We start from the raw sequence: 20,655 nt of genomic DNA, 5'->3' as shown, positions 1-20,655 counted from the left end.
GAAACCTTTTCCCCCTTCCTCTGTCGCATGACAAACGCATCTTTCAGGGACCGGAAAGTCCCTACAGGAATCGAAACAGTTACCCCTAAGGTAAAAAAACCTGGCTAGACCAACAAGATCCCACGAATCTCAGACCTATTACTAATTGCAATTTCTTGCTGAAAGTTTTCGATAAAATTGCTACTAAACAATTACAAGAATATGTTGACAAACATAGCTTGTTACACCCCCAACAATCGGGATTTAGAAGTGCACATAGCACTGAGTCAGCACTGCTAGATCTGCAGACAAAAATGCTGAGTATATTAGACAGAGGTAAAGCTGGACTGCTAATCCTCTTGGACCTCTCGGCCGCTTTCGATTTGCTTGATCACGGAAAGCTCTGAGAGGCACTAGGCTCAGCCGGATATTGTTCCCAAGACGCCATCGATTGGGTATCATCATTCTTGGAAGATAGGAACTCAAAAATCACTTGGGGAGGGAACTCGACCTTGCCCAAACCTGTGGATTGTGGTGTCCCTCAGGGAGCTAGTTTTTCCCCCTTACTCTTTAACCTTTATATCTGATGTCTCTGCACCCTTTTATCACAGCTTGGGATCTTCTTTACCAACTTCGCAGACGACACACAGCTCATCTTAGAGCTTAGCGGAAATCATTTCATAGACAACGAAAAGCTAGCTATCATCTATAATACCATTGAAAACTGGATGATATCACATTGGATGTGCCTTAATAGCTCTAAAACTGAGTTTATGACCTTTGGATCCGCAAAAGCATTAAACAACCTTGATCCGGATTACTCCTCATTTACCATAAAATATTCCACTATCACAGTTTCAAACAAGGTCAAAACCCTCAGTATTTATCTACAATCCTCAATAGGATCAGAAGTCCAAACCGCATACTTAAAGCGAAATTGCCAATACTACCAGAGACTTCTCTGCCGTATCAGACCATTTCTTAACACTAAAAACAGTGCCACGATCGCAAGAGCCACCATTCTGTCCTTATTAGATTATGGCAACGCATTAATGCTTGGCGCCAGTAGCAGCTGCCTGAAACAATGCCAGATCATTCAAAATAATGCAGTTAGGTCCATTGCAGGAAAGTCCAAACGGGAGCATATTACTAAGGACAGAAACGACCTTCACTGGTTTGCAGTGAAGGAACGTATTATCTTTAAATCACTGACCTTGATCCACCTTTGTCTTTACGGCACGGCCCCAATATACATAAAGAAAGATTTCAGCTGGTACAAGCCAAGCCGTAGCTTGAGATCCGCAAAACAAGGATTACTCAACCCCAGTTCTCCCGGCAAATCTACAGGCCTAGGTCGAGCTTTTCCGAGCCTGGCAATCTCTCACTGGAATAAACTGCCTTGCAATATTAGATTGGAAAGAAACATCCAATCCTTCAGGAACCAGCTGAAGACCTCACTCTTCAAATAACTACGGAGTCTCCATTTCAGCATTGGCCTACTCCCTTTCTGCTTCTTATTTCTCTTCTACTGTCTGTGTCGTCCCGTGTACCCTCTGTCCTCATGTCTTTGTCGCGCCCTGATGCTTGCGAGCTTCGGTGCGTTATAAATAAATAAATAAATAAAATAATAAATAAATGTGATGCCTAGCTAATCTTCACAATTCTATCAAAATTTGGCGCATGGCTGATCTTCAGAATTCTATGTTAATGTGACACATGGATATTCTTCACAATTCTACCTAAATGTGACGCATAGCTAATCTTCACAATTGTACCTAAATGTGATGCATGGCTAATCTTCACAATTCTATCTAGATGTGACGCATGGCTAGTGTTCACAATTCTTCCTAAATGTGACGTTTGGCTAATCTTCACAATTCTATCTAGATGTGATGCAAGGCTATTCTTTGCAAATCTACCTAAATGTGACACAAGGCTAATCCTCACAGTCTATGTAGATGTGACGCATGGCTAATCTTCTCAATTCTATCTAGATGTGACACATGGCTAGTCTATGCAAATCTACATACATGCGACACATGGCTAATCTTCACGGTTCTATCTAGATGTGATGCATGGCTAATCTTCACAATTCTACCTAAATGTGGCGCATGGCTAATCTTCACAATTATATCTAGATGTGACGCATGGCTAATCTTCACAATTCTATCTAGATGTGATGCAAGGCTATTCTTTGCAAATCTACCTAAATGTGACGCATGGCTAATCTTCACAGTTCTATGTATATGTGACGCATACCTAATCTTCTCAATTCTATCTAGATGTGACGCATCACTAGTCTATGCAAATCTACATAAATGTGACACATGGCTAATCTTCACTTTTCTATCTAGATGTGATGCATGGCTAATCTTCACAATTCTACCTAAATGTGACGCATGGCTAATCTTCACAATTCTATCTAGATGTGACGCATGGGTAATCTTCACAATTCTATCTAGATGTGATGCAAGGCTATTCTTTGCAAATCTACCTAAATGTGACGCATAGCTAATCTTCACAGTTCTATGTATATGTGACGCATGGCTAATCTTCTCAATTCTATCTAGATGTGACGCATTGCTAGTCTTTGCAAATCTACCTAAATGTGATGCGTGGCTAATTTTCACAGTTCTATCTAGATGTGATGCATGGCTATTCTTTGCAAATCTACCTAAATGTGACGCATGGCTAATCGTCACAGTTCTATGTAGATGTGATGCATGGCTATTCTTTGCAAATCTAACTAAATGTGAAGCATGGCTAATCTTCACAGTTCTGTGCAGATGTGACGCATGGCTAATCTTCTCAATTCTATCTAGATGTGACGCATGGGTATTCTTTGCAAATCTATCGAAATGTGACGCATGGCTAATTTTCACTGTTCTATCTAGATGTGATGCATGGCTATTCTTTGCAAGTCTACCTAAATGTGACGCATGACTATTCTTCACAGATCTATCTAAATGAAACACATTGCTAATCTTCTTTAAATGTCTGTTGGAACATATTTCCTGCCCCCAAAAATACGTATATTTGTGAGTAAAAAGGAGTGTACATCTTGAAGGCATACAACTGAGGTAGGTTCTTTCTGAATCGAGCACCTTAGTCTTCCTGCATGGGGGATTGATAATACGGCTAAAATAGATATGCACAATAGGCATGATTGAGGGAGGCTGAGAGGTTTCGAACTTTGTATGCTGCTGTGCATTAACTGGGTTTGAGAATATAAATAAAAAGCATAACACTCTTGCACTGCACCATCTGGCAGCACCTACGGCCAATGCCCCATAATATGTGCACACTTCCTGGGTACGCAGTAATTTCTGAGTGAGTGAACTCTGATACTGAACTTCTGAGCTCCAGTTTGTAAGTTGCGCAGGTCAGTTCAAAAAGATGGAACAAAGGACTTTTGAGATTATATTTGAGATCTGTCCCAAGCCTAAACAAGTAGTGGCCTGGGACTCCTTAGATTCTCTATACATTGGGAAGCCCCGATAGTGATGACTATTCATGTGGATAGAGGATCTGAGCCATCTAAATCGATGGGACCGGACAGACTCAGTCCATCCAAACCAGCTAGGGTGCTACACAAACTTGAGCAGTATTGCCACACACAGACATCAGGAAAGGTTCCTAATAAACTGTCTGTTTTATCAAGGATACATAGTTTCTCTACATATGTGAAGCAGATAAGCATATGCCTTCCTCCTGCTCTACCATTCTCTTCCCACCCACTACCTCCTTTTCCAACCAGAGATAATACAAATTATCTAGGAAAGAGCACATCTCCGACATCAGGAGGCAAGTCCACTGGCTCCCGGTCAAACAGAGAATATTTTTCAAAAAAACTCTCCCTGGCACACAAATGCCTCCACGATGCTGCCCCTCCGTACCTTGTACAGAGGATTGTCAGACACACTGCCAGAAGACCTCGCAGGGAAGGCTACTCTAACCTCATCCTTGTGCCTAAAACCAATAAGGCCTGTGCAGGGGGATCCAGCTTCCCCACGATAGCCGCTACACAATGGAATGCCCTTCCACCTAACCTACGTACGATTCAATCCCACCTAGCATTCCGTAAAGAACTCAAAACACAACTCTTCAACTAACAATTTAGTTGCTTACTAGGTGCTACATAATCTATGATTAGTAATGTAAATTCCTTCTGTGTTGAGTGATGGATGAGTACTGTAACTGTAACTAAGAGACCTTCGGTCACATGTAACCTGCCTACTGAAATTGCTTAAAAACTCTTGTAACAAGCACCACGATGCCTCTGGGCTGTGAGTGCGCTATGCAAATGCAAATAAATAAATAATCTCAGAGATATTTTATGGGCTGACGGCTGGCTCCCTGGTGCAAAAAATGTTTTCCCCAGGTACAGGAATGAACAAAAGTAATTGGGTGACCTTCTCTGTGTTCCTCAAAGCTGCAGTCAAAACCGAGGGCAATAAATAATATCATGGCTCCCCACTTGGTTATGACACATATATGGGTCACATATGGCACACAATTCACGCCAAATCACAGAGGCAGCTCAAGGGTGTTTATCCTCTGTAGCCCAGACGTCCTCAGCCCCAGGTTAGTATATAATGGTTTTTTTTTCACTCACTATACTAAGTGGTAGATGGACTCAGATGTTGACCTAAAGGCACTTGGCCTTATCTCACCAAACTCTCTCAGAGACTTCCTATTGTTCCTATCTAACCCGATGTTAGTGGTCTAAAGGGGTATGGGATTTGTGCTTTGCAGATACCCTGCTTGATTCAGTATTCTTCTTTCATACTCTCTTCCCTCCCTCTCTTGTCCTATCTCCACCTCTCCTCCTTCCACTCTACTCTCCTCAGTCCTCCCTCCACTTCCTGTCCCTCTGACTTTGGTCACTCCGCCTGGATCTCACCCTTCACCCTTTGTTGTCCCTACCTACTCTTCGTTTTCACTTCTTTCTCTTCCTTCACTACTCCCACCTCCACACTACTACTCCCTCCTCCAACTATTACTCCTCCCTCAAACTGCTAGTCCTCCCTCCAGCTACCACTCCTCCCTCCAACAACTACTCCTCCCTCCAAAAACGACTCCTCCCTCCAAATACTAATACTCAAACGCCCCCCTTTCATTCAGTATCAAACACTTCCCAGTCACTCCTTAAACTAACTCTACTAACTACACTTGCCATACTAATACCCAATCTCACGCTGCAGTACGAATTTCACTCACTAGCTAACCTCACCTTCCCAAAGAACCAACTCCATGTTCTGCAGCTCCTACCTCATTTCTGCTCGTCTCTTGGTCTTCCTCCACCTTTTGCCTCTTTCCTCACCCTAAGAATCCCCACTTCCTGTTGTCTCTTTACATAGCCCCTCCCTCTCCCGGGGTAGACTTTCTGTTCATGGCTAATCTGGCCCTGCACAGGTTGCAGTAGCCAGAATTACAAATTAGGGGGCTAACCACTGCCCACACCTGTGCTGGCCCACCTCAGAACAGCAATGGGGGCCCTAGAGGCTGAGTTCCTGAGTTCATATCATGGGTCTTTGTTCTTTGGACCCCAAAGGCAAGTACTATTGTTGGAAGTGACTGCATGTCCTGTATTCATCCCTGGTGGTCAATAATTGTTGGTAGCAGCACTGCACAGCTTCGTGGTATGCCACACACTGGTGGCATCATGGCCCTCCTCTCACTCTGCCAGACCTCTTCCTTCTTGGTGGACTGATTACTGGTGGTCAGAACCCAGTCACTGGATGGCAGGCGGGTGTCATGGCATTACTGTTGTCCGTGGGATGTTTCTTTTTTGTTTCCCATTGGGGTCTAATGTCACTAGGAGAAACAAGCATCTAGTTCAGGTTGGGCATGAGGCAACAGTGGACTGCTCAGAAATGGACTGAGATGAGGGAACAGGAATTGGGGCCCTCTCAGCTGCCTCCATCCTTAGGGTTAGGACTGACTTTGGATTTCTTGCAGGTAGGCCTCCCCCTCAACCCCTCAGAGGGGTTCCCATCTCATATTGACAATGCCAGAGTACTCATACTTGTCACACAAATTCATACTTGTCACACAGCTCCATCCTTTCCCCTAACTGATTCTCTTCTTCTTCTACTCCCTGTCTTCATAGAAACATATCTGCCCACTCTGGAACAGACTATCTTGAGTACTGAGTCTCCCTGAGACATTGGTGAAAGAGCAGAAGGTTGGTGCAGAGTAGAACCTGTTCAGGTATTCCAGGCATGAATATCATTGGCATGTTGCTATCTTGATTTAGCACCTGGAGTTTGAGTGTTGATTGGGGTATACATATATGCCCGCATAGACACATATGATTTATGTCAGGTTTCCCTGATGCAGATCTTTTAATACAATCATATCAGCCCTAACAGCGGTTTTCCTGCTCCCAGAGCCCAGAAGGGCTTTCACCAGGAGGCCTTGCCCTTTGACGGGAAGATGGAGTTTGCTATCAATTTCTTCCATGTCCATGCAGCTAATGGTCTCGGTTGTGGCCCCTTCCTCTCCTCCAGGAACAGATCAGAAAGGTATTCAGGCTTCATGTGTTCCCCTGTCCTTTCAGTTGGTTCTGCATCAATGGGAAAGCTTGGACCCAGATGGAGAAGCTCCATTTCCATGACTTCTTCCTTTTCTGTACAAAACCATGCTAAATATTCTGGCTTTCCGCAGGCACACCATCTTATGACCCAGGTAATGTAGGAGAAGGGGAAAGGTGCTATTCCAGGGAATGCAGGAGAAGGGGTCAATATCCCAGAGGACAATGCTTGACAACATTGTCCGGCAGATTGGGACATTGTGCCTAGCATGAGGGGATTTCTTCAGCCAGGGAGAATTGGCACATGGGGCAAATAGCAAGTGCACAGCATAATTTTGGAAAGCATCATTCCTAGTGCATTTAAAAAGGCAGAGAGTTTTGCTGTAATGATGTAGCACACTGGAGGTTTGAAAATCATTTTTGTTTAGTTTCTGGAGGAGCTCTTTATGTTATTGTTTTTTATGCTCTCCCTAAAGGCACTTGGCCTTATCTCACATAAAATTACAGAACAAAACAATGACAAAAGGTAAATATTTGAAAAAAAAATCTAAAGACCAAAAAATAAAGAAAAACCCAAAATATGACGTGATAAACTTTGTTCAATTTAGTTTGGTGTAATTCTATTTATTAAATGAGGGTAGGCGCTTGAAAAGCAGGTGTCATACTTTAGGATTCAAGGTGGAATTCTTTCGGCTCTCTATCCTCTTTTAAATAGGCAGTGCGCCACTCACTCGTTTAGTAGGAGAGCATGCAAATAAGAACAGTTATCTCTCCTTACACAACACACATTAATAATTCAGGATGCTTGAGAGTCTATCCTGTGGCAACAGTGTAGTATGCCTTGCCCAAAGATTTGGTAATGATGTATTGCAATAAGTCCCACAATGTAACATACGTATTCTGGCTATACACCTCAAGCCTGCAGGACAGAAGTCATGTATGCCCTCTCCCCTTCAGTACAGGAGAGACAAACAACATGACAGTGTGCCCTCACTCTTAAAGGATAGGCGAGATGTAAACATTTAATGTGTGCCCTCACAACAGGAAAAACATAAAAAGTCAAGCTGTGCTCCCTATTGTAAGCATGAGTGAAGGCGCAGTGGCATACTTTCAACATCTTTTATTTTAAGTTACAGAAACATAACAGCTCCAGCCCAGCGAAACACCAAGATCTGTTCTCATCACTCCAACCTTCTCTAGATCCCTCATGCATCCTTTAGAACCCTTTGGAAGGCTCTAGAACTGCTCAATCACATGCGTCAGGCAAGGAAAGGAAGGGAAAAGAATGGTAGGGAGTAGCATGTTGTGGAGGAAATGGTAATGACATGGAATTTTTGCAAATCATAATCAACTAAGCAATTTGCCAGTTAAGTACATTTAACACCCCCACACCTGCGAGACAGGTATAACTCAAACATAGAGTGTGTGCCCTGATTCCTGTGAGATAGGAGGGATATAAGCATTTAGGCTAGGCCCCCTTCAATGTGATCCAGGAAAAATATACACATTCAGGCTGTGCCCGAACCCTATGAGACAGGAGAGACATACAGTTTCAGGCTGTGTCCACTAACACTGTGAGACAGTTGAGACATACAAATTCAGGCTTTGTCCTCACCCATGCAGGACAGGAGAGACTTAAAAATTAAGTGGGAGCCCTAATCCTTGTAAGACAGGAGAGATGTAAAAATTGAGTGTATGACCTCATTCCTGTGAGACAGAAGGGACATACAATTTCAAGCTGTGCCCCCACACCTGCAAAACAATAAATACATACAAAAATAGTGTGTGCCCTCATCCCTGTGAGACAGGAAGACATAAAATATGCAGCCTGTGTCCCCAATCCTGCGAGGCAGGAGAGACGTAAAATTGCAGGCTGTACCTCCACTCAGAAAGACAGGAGAGACGTCAAAATTCAGTATATACCCCTCACCTGTGCAGGACAGGAGCGATTTATTTATTTATTGAGCATTTGTTAGGCACCTTTACAACAAAATGTTGTTTTCAGGCGACACAAGGCAAGTGGGGAGGGAACAAGGGGAGTAAATAACATTGGCAAAAACAGTAAATATACAATCATGGTCCTACGAGGCCTTGTGGCATTCGGAAGTGCAAGTGCAGTGAAGAGATGTGCAGGAAAAAGGGCTGGGTGGGGGGAGGATGGAATGCACAAGTGATAGTGGGGGCCCAGGAGGTAAGTGCCAGGGGAGCCAAGGGAGGAGGCCTCAGGTTAAGTCCTAGGGCGGGTGAATCCAAGGGTGGGATGCACAGCCACCAGGTAGTGGGGGCAGTGCTGATGGGGGGAGAGGGTGTCGGTGTTGACTGGGTAGAGGGCCTGGTATCCTGGGAGATTCATGAGGACCAGGCCACCAGTCTCCGCGGCAGTGGGGCGATAAGCAAGGAAGCGAAAGAGGGAAAGAGGTAGAGAAAAGCAGAGTTTTGAGAGGTTTCTGGAAATTAAGGTGATCTGGCTCAACTCTGAGAGGGGCAGGGAGGCTGTTCCAAAGGGAGGCACCAGTCGAAGAGAGCAACCTGCCCCCCACTCTTTGCTTGGAGAAAATGTAAAACTTGAGCATGTACCCTCTTCCCTATGAGATAGAAAGATACATAAAAACTCTGATTGTGCTCTCACCCATGTGAAAAGGAGAGACTAAACACTTCAGACTGTGTCCCCACCCCTGCGAAACAGGAGAGAGAGACAAAATCAGGCTGTGGCCACTCCCCTGTGAAACAGAGGGACGTAAATATGTAGGCTCTGAATGACTCTGTTCAGTCATTGGAACATCTACTAAATTGATCACACACATCTGTGCTATGTTCTGATAGAAGACACACACAATGCAGCACACATGGTACTTCACAGTGGGTCCATCATCCAAATTGTTGTTCATCATCACCATGGTCACCACTGTCCATCACTACCACAGTGCAATTTAATCTCCAGAACCTGAGCTAGTAGTATCATTGGACACTACAGTAGCCACCACCCTCTTCCACCTCCCAAGCCGCCTTGTCCACTGGGTCACAGCAGGTAATTCTGTCTCAACTGGTATCTACTGCTGACTTTGAGGATCATGTTGCTCTCCTTGTGAAAGAAACGGTTTCTTGCTATAGTTGACTGGTATATGTGCTCATTCATTTTATTGAACGTATGTTGTTCTACATGAGCTAGAGAGTGGCTTCTTCTCTGGTCAGAGCCAAAATCGCCAGCAGCACCAAAAACATGCATTGCCTGTACTCCAGTTGGGGCTAGACATATGAGTGGTTGAAATGAGAACACGTCTTGTGTGCCACAGCAAGAATTTCAATGACAGGAGAGCAATCACTGACTAAATGTGTTACCACAAGGTTGACACATGTGCCAAACATGGCACATGCATTGTGGTCCCAAGCATTAGTGCAGCAGTTACATTAGAACCATTGTCTGCCAGGGATGTCAATTCACCATAAAACCAGGGGTAGCGAAAGTGACATCACATGACCCTTGACCTCTGATGGCATCAGAGAAAGAGATGTAATTTGGCCCGCCCACTATTGACATCACGGGAAGTGATGGCACATGACCTTTCACCCCTTGAGAAAACAGAAAGTGGCATCACATAGCATTGTTCTCAGTACACTAAGAAAAATATGGTTACGATATCACTGTAATATGATATACATTTCATACAAGAATGGATCACCATATGTAGTGTTAATATCAGTGTGTACAGGCCCATATTACCAAATGACTGTGAATGAAAGCAGACGTCCAAGTCCAAATGATGCCATGCAATTGAAAGATGATGTGGTAAAGGGATCTATGTGATTATTGCGACCACTATTATTACGACGGCCGAAAATGCTGACTTTTAACAATAATAAAATAATTTTAAACCCTCTTACACCACATACATATGCAGGGGAGACCAACGGCCCCTCCCCATATTACCAATATATTACATACCCCCCCACATATATATATGGTGTAAGGGGGGGTCTAAAAAAAAGAAGAAAAGTCCGCATTTTCGGCCGTCGTAATTGTGAGGGCGACATTTCCCTAGCCTTTGTAAAGCGCTCTGGTGGTTTCTGAATCTAGGTCAGCACTAAATAAATACAATAATAATACAAATAATAATAATAGTGCATTGGAAAAGAGCAAGTACTGGATTGCAGCTATAACAGAGCATGCTCATCATCTCCAAAAGAGGAACTCTACCTTTTTCCCGCTACTTGCACATGCTACTGGCTATAGACTTCAATGTCTGCCAATGTTAACAAGATCCCACACTCTGAAGCATTCAAAGCGGTGGCATTCAGTGAATAACAAAGTGCATATACTAGATTGGAGATCTAGCAGAGCATGCTCGTCATTGGTACCTGGGCATGCTGCTGGCTACATGCTTCAAGTACTGCGGATGTCAACCAGATGCTGTACTCTACTGCATCCTAAGTGGAGGAATGTAGAGCATAATAAAAGCACACCTGCACTGGATTGCAGCTAAATCAGTGACACTCTATCCATGGATTGGTACGGGAGGGCAAGCAGGTATATTGGCTTCAAGCACTGCTCATTCCAACAGGATCCTGCGCTCAGAAGCAGTCAACAGAGATGCATGTGGAGCGCAACAAAACTACATGTACTGGACTTCAGCTATAACTGCGCCTGGTCATCATCTTCATAAGAGGATCTCTGCCCCGAGCTGTATCAAGAAGATCCAATACTCCAAAGCATCCCAAGTGAAAGTGTGCAGTGCTTAACAAAGTGCATGTACTGGAGTGCACCTACAACTGCGCCTCCACATCATCTTCATAAGAATATCTCTGCCCTGAGCCGTGTTTACAAGATCCAGTACTCCAAAGCATCCAAGGTGAAGGTATGCAGTGCTTAACAAAGTGCATGTATTGGAGTGCAGCTATAACTGCGCCTGCTCATCATCTTCATGAGAAAATCGCTGCCCTGAGCTGTGTCTACAAGATCCAGTACTCCAAAGCATCCAAAGTGAAGGTATGCAGTGCTTAACAAAGTGCATGTACTAGAGTGCAGCTATAACTGCACCTGCTCATCATCTTCATGAGAAGATCTCTACTATGAGCCATGTCTGCAAGATCCAGTACTCCAAAGCATCCGAAGTGAAGGTATGCAGTGCTTAACAAAGTGCATGTACTGTAGTGCAGCTTTAACTGTCCCTGCTCATAATCTTCATGAGAAGATCTCTGCCCTGAGCCATGTCTACAGAATCCAGTACTCCAAAGTGAAGGTATGCAGTGCTTAACAAAGTGCATGTACTGGAGAGCAGCTATAACTGCGCCTGCTCATCTTCATGAGAAGATTTCTGCCCTGAGCCGTGTCTACAAGATCCAGTACTCAAAAGCATCCAAAGTGGAGGTATGCAGTGCTTAACAAAGTGCATGTACTAGAGTGCAGCTATAACTGCACCTGCTCATCATATTCATGAGAAGATCGCTGCCCTGAGCTGTGTCTACAAGATCCAGTACTCCAAAGTGAAGGTATGCAGTGCTTAACAAAGTTCATGTACTGGAGTGCAGCTATAACTGTGCCTGCTCATCATATTCATGAGAAGATCGCTGCCCTGAGCTGTGTCTACAAGATCCAGTACTCCAAAGTGAAGGTATGCAGTGCTTAACAAAGTTCATGTACTGGAGTGCAGCTATAACTGCGCCTGCTCATCATCTTCATGAGAAGATCTCTGCCCTGAGTCGTGTCTACAAGATCCAGTACTCCAAAGCATCCAAAGTGAAGGTATGCAGTGCTTAACAAAGTGCATGTACTGTAGTGCAGCTTTAACTGTCCCTGCTCATAATCTTCATGAGAAGATCTCTGCCCTGAGCCGTGTCTACAAAATCCAGTACTCCAAAGTGAAGGTATGCAGTGCTTAACAAAGTGCATGTACTGGAGAGCAGCTATAACTGCGCCTGCTCCTCTTCATGAGAAGATCTCTGCCCTGAGCAGTGTCAAGAAGATCGAGTACTCCAAAGCATCCAAAGTGAAGGTATGCAGTGCTTAACAAAGTGCATGTACTGGAGTACAGCTTTAACTGTCCCTGCTCATAATCTTCATGAGAAGATCTCTGCCCTGAGCCGTGTTTGCAAGATCCAGTACTCCAAAGCATCCAAAGTGAAGGTATTCAGTGCTTAACAAAGTGCATGTACTGGAGTGCAGCTTTACCTGTCCCTGCTCATAATCTTCATGAGAAGATCTCTGCCCATGACCTGCTATCAAAGGGAGAGCCAAGCTATTCTGGGCATTGTTCACTCTTCTTGCTGGATTTGATGGGAGATTAGGCCTGCACCTGTGGTGCGGCCGAACCTTGCTCTTAATGAGGGCTAAACAATAATTTTGCAGCAATAACATTTCTCTCCTTTCATGACAATTAGCACTCGTATTGCTTACATTTCATATCCTTTGTCCACACTACAATAAATAAATACGTTTCCTTTTGTCTTGTTTTGGCCTTTAATGCCAATTTGTATTACTATGTTATGTTTGTATTTTATGGGGTGACACTCTAGTCTAAAACTGTTTGACATCTTCTCCATTTCCTTTTTATTCTTGCCTCTTTCACTACATTGATAATTACTTATGTCTGGATATTTGAATTCATAATGTAATGTTTGAGTACGGCATTATGGATTTGCATATTGGTGTTTCACAACACATCAAATTCTTCCAACATGCTGACATGCTTCCTACAGTTTCTGGAATAGTCTCATTTATAACTATATGTATACTTTTTTTCTGGACAGCAAGCAAAGTGCAAACAGAGAGGGATTCCAATAGCGGAAACCATTCAAGTTAGATACCGCAAAATTAGATTAAACAAAGCAAGGTTTCATCAGTTTCATCAACATCATTGAACAACCCTTATTCAAAAGTATGAACTTCTTTCATGCATGGCTGCCCTCCATTCCTCAACGTGCATTTGTAAAGTATATTCCTAAATCCACACTGTCACGCCATTCATCACTCTGCACACACACTTATGCACCCTTCTACTCACCTTACAGTACATACACACACGCACAAACACACTACATGAGATATACACACACACACATTACATAACACACTCTCTCTCACACACAGACACACACACACGTTTGCATAAAAAAATATATCCTTGCATTTCAGAATCCGTTGCTGCAGCTCCTCCTCTGCAGGCATGACTCTGGCTCCCATGCTCCAGGACGCATGAAAGGAACCAGCCCTGGTTCCTGTCATGCACAGCCGGCAACAGGAGCCACAGCCATCCATGTCATGAGGGTATAGGGGCTGGCTCGGATTTCAAAATGAAATCATTTCTTTTTGAAGTCACTCGCACTGACTTTTTTTTTTAAGTCAGAGTGCTTTAAAAAATATATATTTTTGCATTCTGAGCCCCCCAGCCCGAGAGGTCGCAATGGCAAGGCAAGGGGTCGATGGGGATGCTAGAGGTTGCAATTGCAGTCCTTGGCTTCACATGAACTCTTATCATTATCCTCGCTAGGATTAGGTTCTTATGTCTCACACAGTTTCCTTGGCAGCGGCCGTGTAGTTATGGTTAAGTTGCTAAACTCATAGGAAGACCATTTTTTCGTCGGCTTATAACTTCGTTCCCGCAGAACGAATCCTCACCAAACGTTGCAAAACAAGTATATGGGCTGCTTTGAATTTTTTCGCCAACTTTGGTGAGGTTTTGTGCAGGGGGGGAAAAGTTATAGAGGGGGTCCCACATTTTTTCCCCATAGACTGAATGGGGAAGAACCTTGCACACGCTACAGCCAGAACGGCTGGATGGATTTTCACCAAATTTGCTGCAGGAGCTGGGGCTTGGGTCAGAAAGTGTGCGGTACGGCGTGCTGTCGAAGTACTTTGGATGCGGCCGGTGTTTGGCTGGAGGGGAGCGTGCTCTGCGTCAATATTTTTTGGGAAAGCCGCCATGATCTCTCGGAGGACAGTGCGCTGGCGGAAGGGTCTGGAAAATGTACATTACGCAGTGTGTTGGCGGCAATAAGGGAGGTAACGGGTGGGGGAGTGAGAAGTGGTTCATGTGACATATGTACATAGGTGGAAGAAGACGGAGGAGTGCCTGCAGTATTCACACGTATTGCGCCAATTTGCGGGTACCTAGACAGGGGAGTACTTTGTGTGGTGATTGGAGCCAGCTGTCGTAACGGCCCCATAGCTTCTGCCGCCACCTGTTTGCGGCAACCTCATTTCATGGTGAGTTGTGGCAGGTCAATTGCAGAAGAGGAGTGAATTGCACATGACATAGGTTGGGTGGGAGCGTGGGTGGCCGTGCGCTGCGGATAGAATGCGGTAGTTGGGCACATGGTGGCATTCATGGGTGAATGAAGTTGCGGTGGGTCTGTGGAAGGATTAGACTATTGGCTGCATGGCCAAAGGCCATAGGCCGTAGGCTGTAGGGCATGCACTCAAGAGCGTAGGGCTTCAACATACCAACCGCAGTAATGCATGTTTGACTCTGCATCTAGTAGTGGGTGGTGCTTGCATAGTGTGGTGTGTGCAGATTGGTTGCAGTAGGGCCAGTGTTGCAGATAGAATGTGGGTAGGTTGGCAGTGACACAGTACTTTGTGAATGGAAGTGGGTACGCCCATAGTATATGAATGAAAGTGCACAGGGGTGTTTTGTTTGTACATTAGGTTAACTTTTCCAATTTGTTGCTGCATAGCTCCATTGCGGTACGCAGGTTGGGTAGGAGTGCTGGTGGCAGTGGTGTGTATGTGGATTGTCATAGTTGGTGACATGGAGACATGCATGGTGGCATTATGTTGCTGTGGGTGTGTTCAAGGCCTAGACTATTGGGTGCATGGCCTTGCACTCTAGAGCCTAGGACTTGAGGATACCCACGGCAGTAATGCATCTTTGACTGTGCATCAGTTAGAGGGTCGTGACATGTAAGGAATGGTTGTGGAGCACATTTCAGCTGTCATAGGCCAGTGCTGCAAACAGAAAGTGGTTAGGTTAGCAGTGGCACAATAGTTTATGACTAGAAGTGGGTATGGCCATAGTATGTGATTGAAAGTGCACAGGGGTGCAGGAGAGAGTGTTTTGTTTGTACATTATGGTAACTGTTGCAATTTGTTATTGCATTGCTCCATGGCGGTGTGCTGTGGTTGGAGATACTGCAGTGAAAAGTCACGCAGTGTGGGCACTGGGTGCATTGTTTGCATAATGTCAGTATGGCAGAGGGTATGGTTGAAGGGCAGCTTATATGTGCTTTGGATAGTGTGCTGTGTGCACAATGCTTGCAGTATGGGCAATTTTGTAAACATTTTGTGGTTAAGTTGCCAGTGACACAATACTTTCTGAGTGGAAGTGGGTAAGACAATAGTATGTGAATGAAAGGGCGCAGGGATGCCGGAGACAGTATGATGTTTATACATTATGGTAACTGTTGCATGTAACGCTGTGCATATCCATTGCGGTGTGGAGGTTAGTTAGGAGTGCTGGTGCCAATGGTGCGTATGCGTATAGAGGTAGTTGGTGACATGCTGATATACATGGTTGCATTATGGGGCGGGAATGTGTGCAGGGAGAACACCCACTGCAGCAATGCAGGTTTGACAGTGCATCAGGCACAGGGTGGTGATCTTTGGAGAATGGGTGTGGATCACATTGTTGATGTGCTACAGCACAGCAAGGGAGGTGCAGAGCATATATTGTTTGTTCCATGGTTGTGGTGACAGTGTGCAATGCAGAGGTTTTGTATGTGATTGCTGCATGCGTGTTTGAAAATCTGACAGCACGCAATGGGGGAGTGCTGCAAAAATTACAGTGATAAGGGAAGAAGTATTGTGTGTGCTTTACTGGGCCATGGCCCTCACTGTAGATGGGAAAACGCAAGTGCCACATCCTGCCATTATGAGCAGGGTGGAAATGGAAATGGAATTGTGGGAAATAGGCAATTGGGTGTTTGGGGTGTGGTTCACTGGAAGGGGTGGCACCATTTTGTCCCAATACTGTGCAGTGAGGGTGGTCGAGATGGAGAGACGCGCAGTGTTTATCGTGGGTGATACCTTTGTGCGCCATCTGCACAGGAGGCGTTGCTGGTAATTCTTGGGTAGGAAGGAGTGGACGCTTTCTGGGCCTGTCAGGGTGACTGCAGTTTTGGCGGGATGGTTCGCCTTTGCAGATATGTGGCGTCCGTCAAGAAGGTTGACTTTGTCATGGTGCACTATGGACGTCTACATTTGGGTTACATGTCGTGTGGACAATTAATCCGTCACCTGAAGAGTTTGCTGACTGCAGTGATGCGGATATTTCCTACTGCCAAGGTCGTTTTCTCATGCATAACACCAAGAGGAGTATGAGTCCATGACAGTGTAATTTGTCCCCAGCCATAGGTCGGAAGTTGTGCTATAAACAGAATTATGCGTGAATTTATGCAAGCTGCTGGCATGTTCTCCACCCACTATGAGATCATGAGGTCGCAAAATATGCAGTGGTTCCGTAGAAATGGCATTTATTTGAGCACCATTGGCAGTGCCGTTTTCTTTTACACTGTGCAAGAAGCATTGACCAGAATGTGGAAAAAATGTGAGGAGAGTCAAACTGAAACGCATATAAAGAGAAAAAACAAAAAAAGGTGCGCACACGCACGTATATATATAATAAAAAAAAACCTTTATACATCTACAATGGAAGACCGAATCCCCTACCCAGTTTGATATTGTTTACCCCGCCACCCCCAGCCCCCACATCACTGTCACAAAAAGGTAGCGGATTACGTGGTACTTTCAGGATTACATGTGCCACATCCTGGGTGGCTATGTGGATGTATGCGGATGGAGAAATTGTGCATACTTTCATTTAACTTTGTAGCTTTGGAACGGCACGACATTTGTACTGTACATGTGTAATGGTACATTTCAAGTGCTGTACAGGAGTGACAGTGTTGGATGATGGCAGCTTCGATGCAATTGGTGGATGCTTGTGTGCCTATTTACGCGTAATCCAATGAGGTACAACTGCAGAGAAGATAGTGCAAATGGAAGAAGGAATGCTCCAGCTTTACAGGGGTGCGGCCTTCACGCTACTTTGGGAGGCGCATGTGCCACAATCTGCCCTTTACACCACCTTGGCCAATTGACAGGATGCGGTGAAGAGTTTACTGTACTAATGTGAGCACAAGAAAACACAAAAGCTAATAAAAATCGGAAAAAAGTTGTTGCTGTAGAAGCATTTAAAAAAAAGAAATTACCCAAAAGGCTCTTTGAAGAGCCGCCCCTTACCACAAACTCCCCCTACCCTGGTTGCAAGTTATTCCTGCATGCATCACAAAAGCCACATCTGGGGATTTGGCAGGTGGCGGCCATGAAAATGGAACTTTGGGGATTGTGCAATCAGATGGTTAGGGTGTGCGGCAATAGGAAGATGGACTGCTGCTTCACTTAGGCCCGGCCCTCGACTTACTTGGGGACCTGCACGTGCCACATTTGCCGCTTCTCACCATGCTGGCCTATAGAAATGGGACTGTAGCGATTGTCCTATCAGGTGGTGCTCAGGTTGTGCGTCACAGAAAAGTGCACCAATAGGAAGATGGACTCCTCCTGCTTTACTGGGGCGCGGCCCTTGCGGTATTTGGAGAAAGGCACATGGCACATTCTGCGCTTCTCACCATGCTCGCCAATGGAAATGGGACTATGGCCTTTGGCCAATCAGGTGCTCACGGTGTACGTCACAGGAAAGAGCACCAATAGGGAGAAGGAGTCCTCCTGCTTCACCGGGGTACGGCCCTCATGGTCATTGGGGAAAGGCATGAGGCACATTTTGCGCTTATTACCATGGTGGCCAATGGAATTGGGAATATGGCCTTTGGACAATCAGGTGCTCTGGGTGTGCGTCACAGGAAAGGGCGGCATTTACTTTTTCCATAACTTTGTGTAGTGCGGCTTGCAAACATGGCAGGACGCACAGTTTTCCTCGTGGGTGAGGCCTTTGTGGAAGATCTGGTTGTGTATGCCATCCAAGAAGACTTGTCTGGCCATTTCGGTTTTGAGAGAGTGCACGCTTTGTGGTGTAGTGTTGAATTGTGCTGTTTCGGCAGACTGCCTGTAGAATGTCGGCTCGTGGCCTCTTCGGCAACTGTACATTTTGTGATTGTGCACTATGGAGCGTTCTTTTTGGGTTACATGCCTTGTTCCTGCGTGTTTAGTCAACTGAAGATTATGATGAAAGCAGTGCAGCACATTTTTCCTACTGCCAAGGTGCTTCTCTCATGTATACCCCCGAGAATAGTGTGGAAGTATTCCAATGATTCCTATCGCCAGCCAGAGGTCAGAAGGGGTCTCATCAACAGAAGCATGTGTGACTCTCTTGGGTGCTGCTTGGATGTTCTCCTGTGAGAATGAGAATATTGGTTCGCAATACATACACCTTTTCAAGGCAAATGGCATGTCTTTGTCGCACAGTGGCAATGAAATGTTGTTTCACAATCTACAAACTGCACTGAAGACCCTATTGTAAGAATGTGAGCTGACGTTGCAAAAACACATTTACGTAAGTAAACCGCAAAAACAGTGTTTCTAGGGAAGCACCTTAAAAAAAAAAGCCCCCAAAGGCTCTTTTAAGAGCCACCACAACTAACGACGTCCGCTTCCCTGGTTGAAAGTTATTCCCCCACTCCTGCGTGCACACAGCACGAAAAGGCAGCGAATATCACGATAGTTGCAGGGTGGCGCGTGTTACATACGCCCCTTTTGAAGATGACGGCCATAGAAATGGGCCTGCAGAGGCTATGGGATTGGGCAATAAAGTTTGTGGGTGTGGCGTGTATGGACAGACTGTGCTACACATTGTATTTGTCGACAGAAAAGCAGAGGGTGCGGTTAAGGCTGTGTGTTTCATGAGGCACAGCGTGCAGAGTTTCGGCGATTCCGACATACATTGACTGAAAGTGAATGGAAAACATTGTGCGGTGGCTACTCATTTTGCAATGTATAATGTGCATGTGTAGTGCTATGGAGTAGCTACAATGAAGTGCCTGATTTTGGTTTCTCTGTGTGACTCTTTGGTGACACGCAATCATGCCGATATTATTGTTGTTCATTGTAGAGGGAAAATTGCACAACATGTTACATGAGTTTCAGTGCCGTTTGCGATGAAGGAGGCACTTGCCCAGTTCATGTGTTTGTTTCCGATGTCTTGCATAAGTTTCCATCGCATTATGCAGCGACCGATCTGGCAGCATCATTTTCTATTTGGTCCATGAATGCAGACAGCGCAGTACATTGGAAAGAAGTGTACTTGTGCCTTTGTTCGACATGTGCCTATGGCACATTTCGCCCATGGGAATATGACGGTTCACAGCACTAATACTTTTCCCCAGCTATATAGTTCATCTTACTATGCCTGCCATCCTGATTTCTCCACACCCCATATAAATTGGCTTGAAAGTAGTGATATTTTCTTGTAGTACGTGTTGCACACTGACTCTCTTGAAAACGCTCTACAACACATAAAGAAACCTCTTTGTACAGCAACCCCTTTGTAACCGATTGAACTACAGTGTTTACCACACTGCAACACCGCCCACCCTGCATGCATGCATTGACAATTCAGTTGTTGATCTGTGAAAGGTGCTTTCTTTATTTACCTTTCTTGCTTTCCCAGTTCATTTTCATTTATTATGATGTTCTCACACACGCCACAGAAGGAACGGCAGGAAAGGCGAGGTACAGAAGGGGCAGCACCTGCATGGATACTATAGGGGACGTGCCGGGAGACTGAATTATTGGGTGGCCCTCACCTACATAGGCGGCAGTCATTGTAATGCTCCTGTAAGGACCGTTCCCACGCACTTCCAGGTACCTTCCCTCTGCACAGTAGCGCATTGCAGTATATGCACAATACAATGCCCTTTGCCGGGTAAGGGTCTGTAGCGCGGCATATAGTTTGCAAAGGTTGTTTTACAGATCTGCGCCCTACAGGAGTGCCCTCCTGTTGTCCACAGCAGATGTGGCATATGCTGTACATGAAAGTACCCTACCTAATTGTTGGAAGGGCGGTAGCCTGCCCACTAGTCCCTTGTGCTTTCATATCAGTTGTTGTGACATGTAGTACAAACAGTTAATGCTACGCCATTAGTGTTAGGGGTAGCAATCACGGATATACATACATTGTGGAATACAAGAATGTTTA

General features: G+C 45.1%; 1 protein-coding gene across 1 annotated transcript in view; it reads left to right on the top strand.

Annotated features, from left to right (window-relative positions):
• LOC138472439 (hexokinase HKDC1-like) overlaps nt 1-20,655 on the top strand; it is a 1,340,644-nt gene that overhangs the window by 983,246 nt on the left and 336,743 nt on the right. The window lies entirely within an intron of this gene.

Source organism: Ambystoma mexicanum, chromosome 8, assembly GCF_040938575.1.
Source record: "Ambystoma mexicanum isolate Mex_15411 chromosome 8, UKY_AmexF1_1, whole genome shotgun sequence".
Lineage (NCBI taxonomy): Eukaryota > Metazoa > Chordata > Amphibia > Caudata > Ambystomatidae > Ambystoma > Ambystoma mexicanum.
Note: the sequence above shows the minus strand (reverse complement) of the source record. Positions and strands in the feature narration are given on the sequence as shown.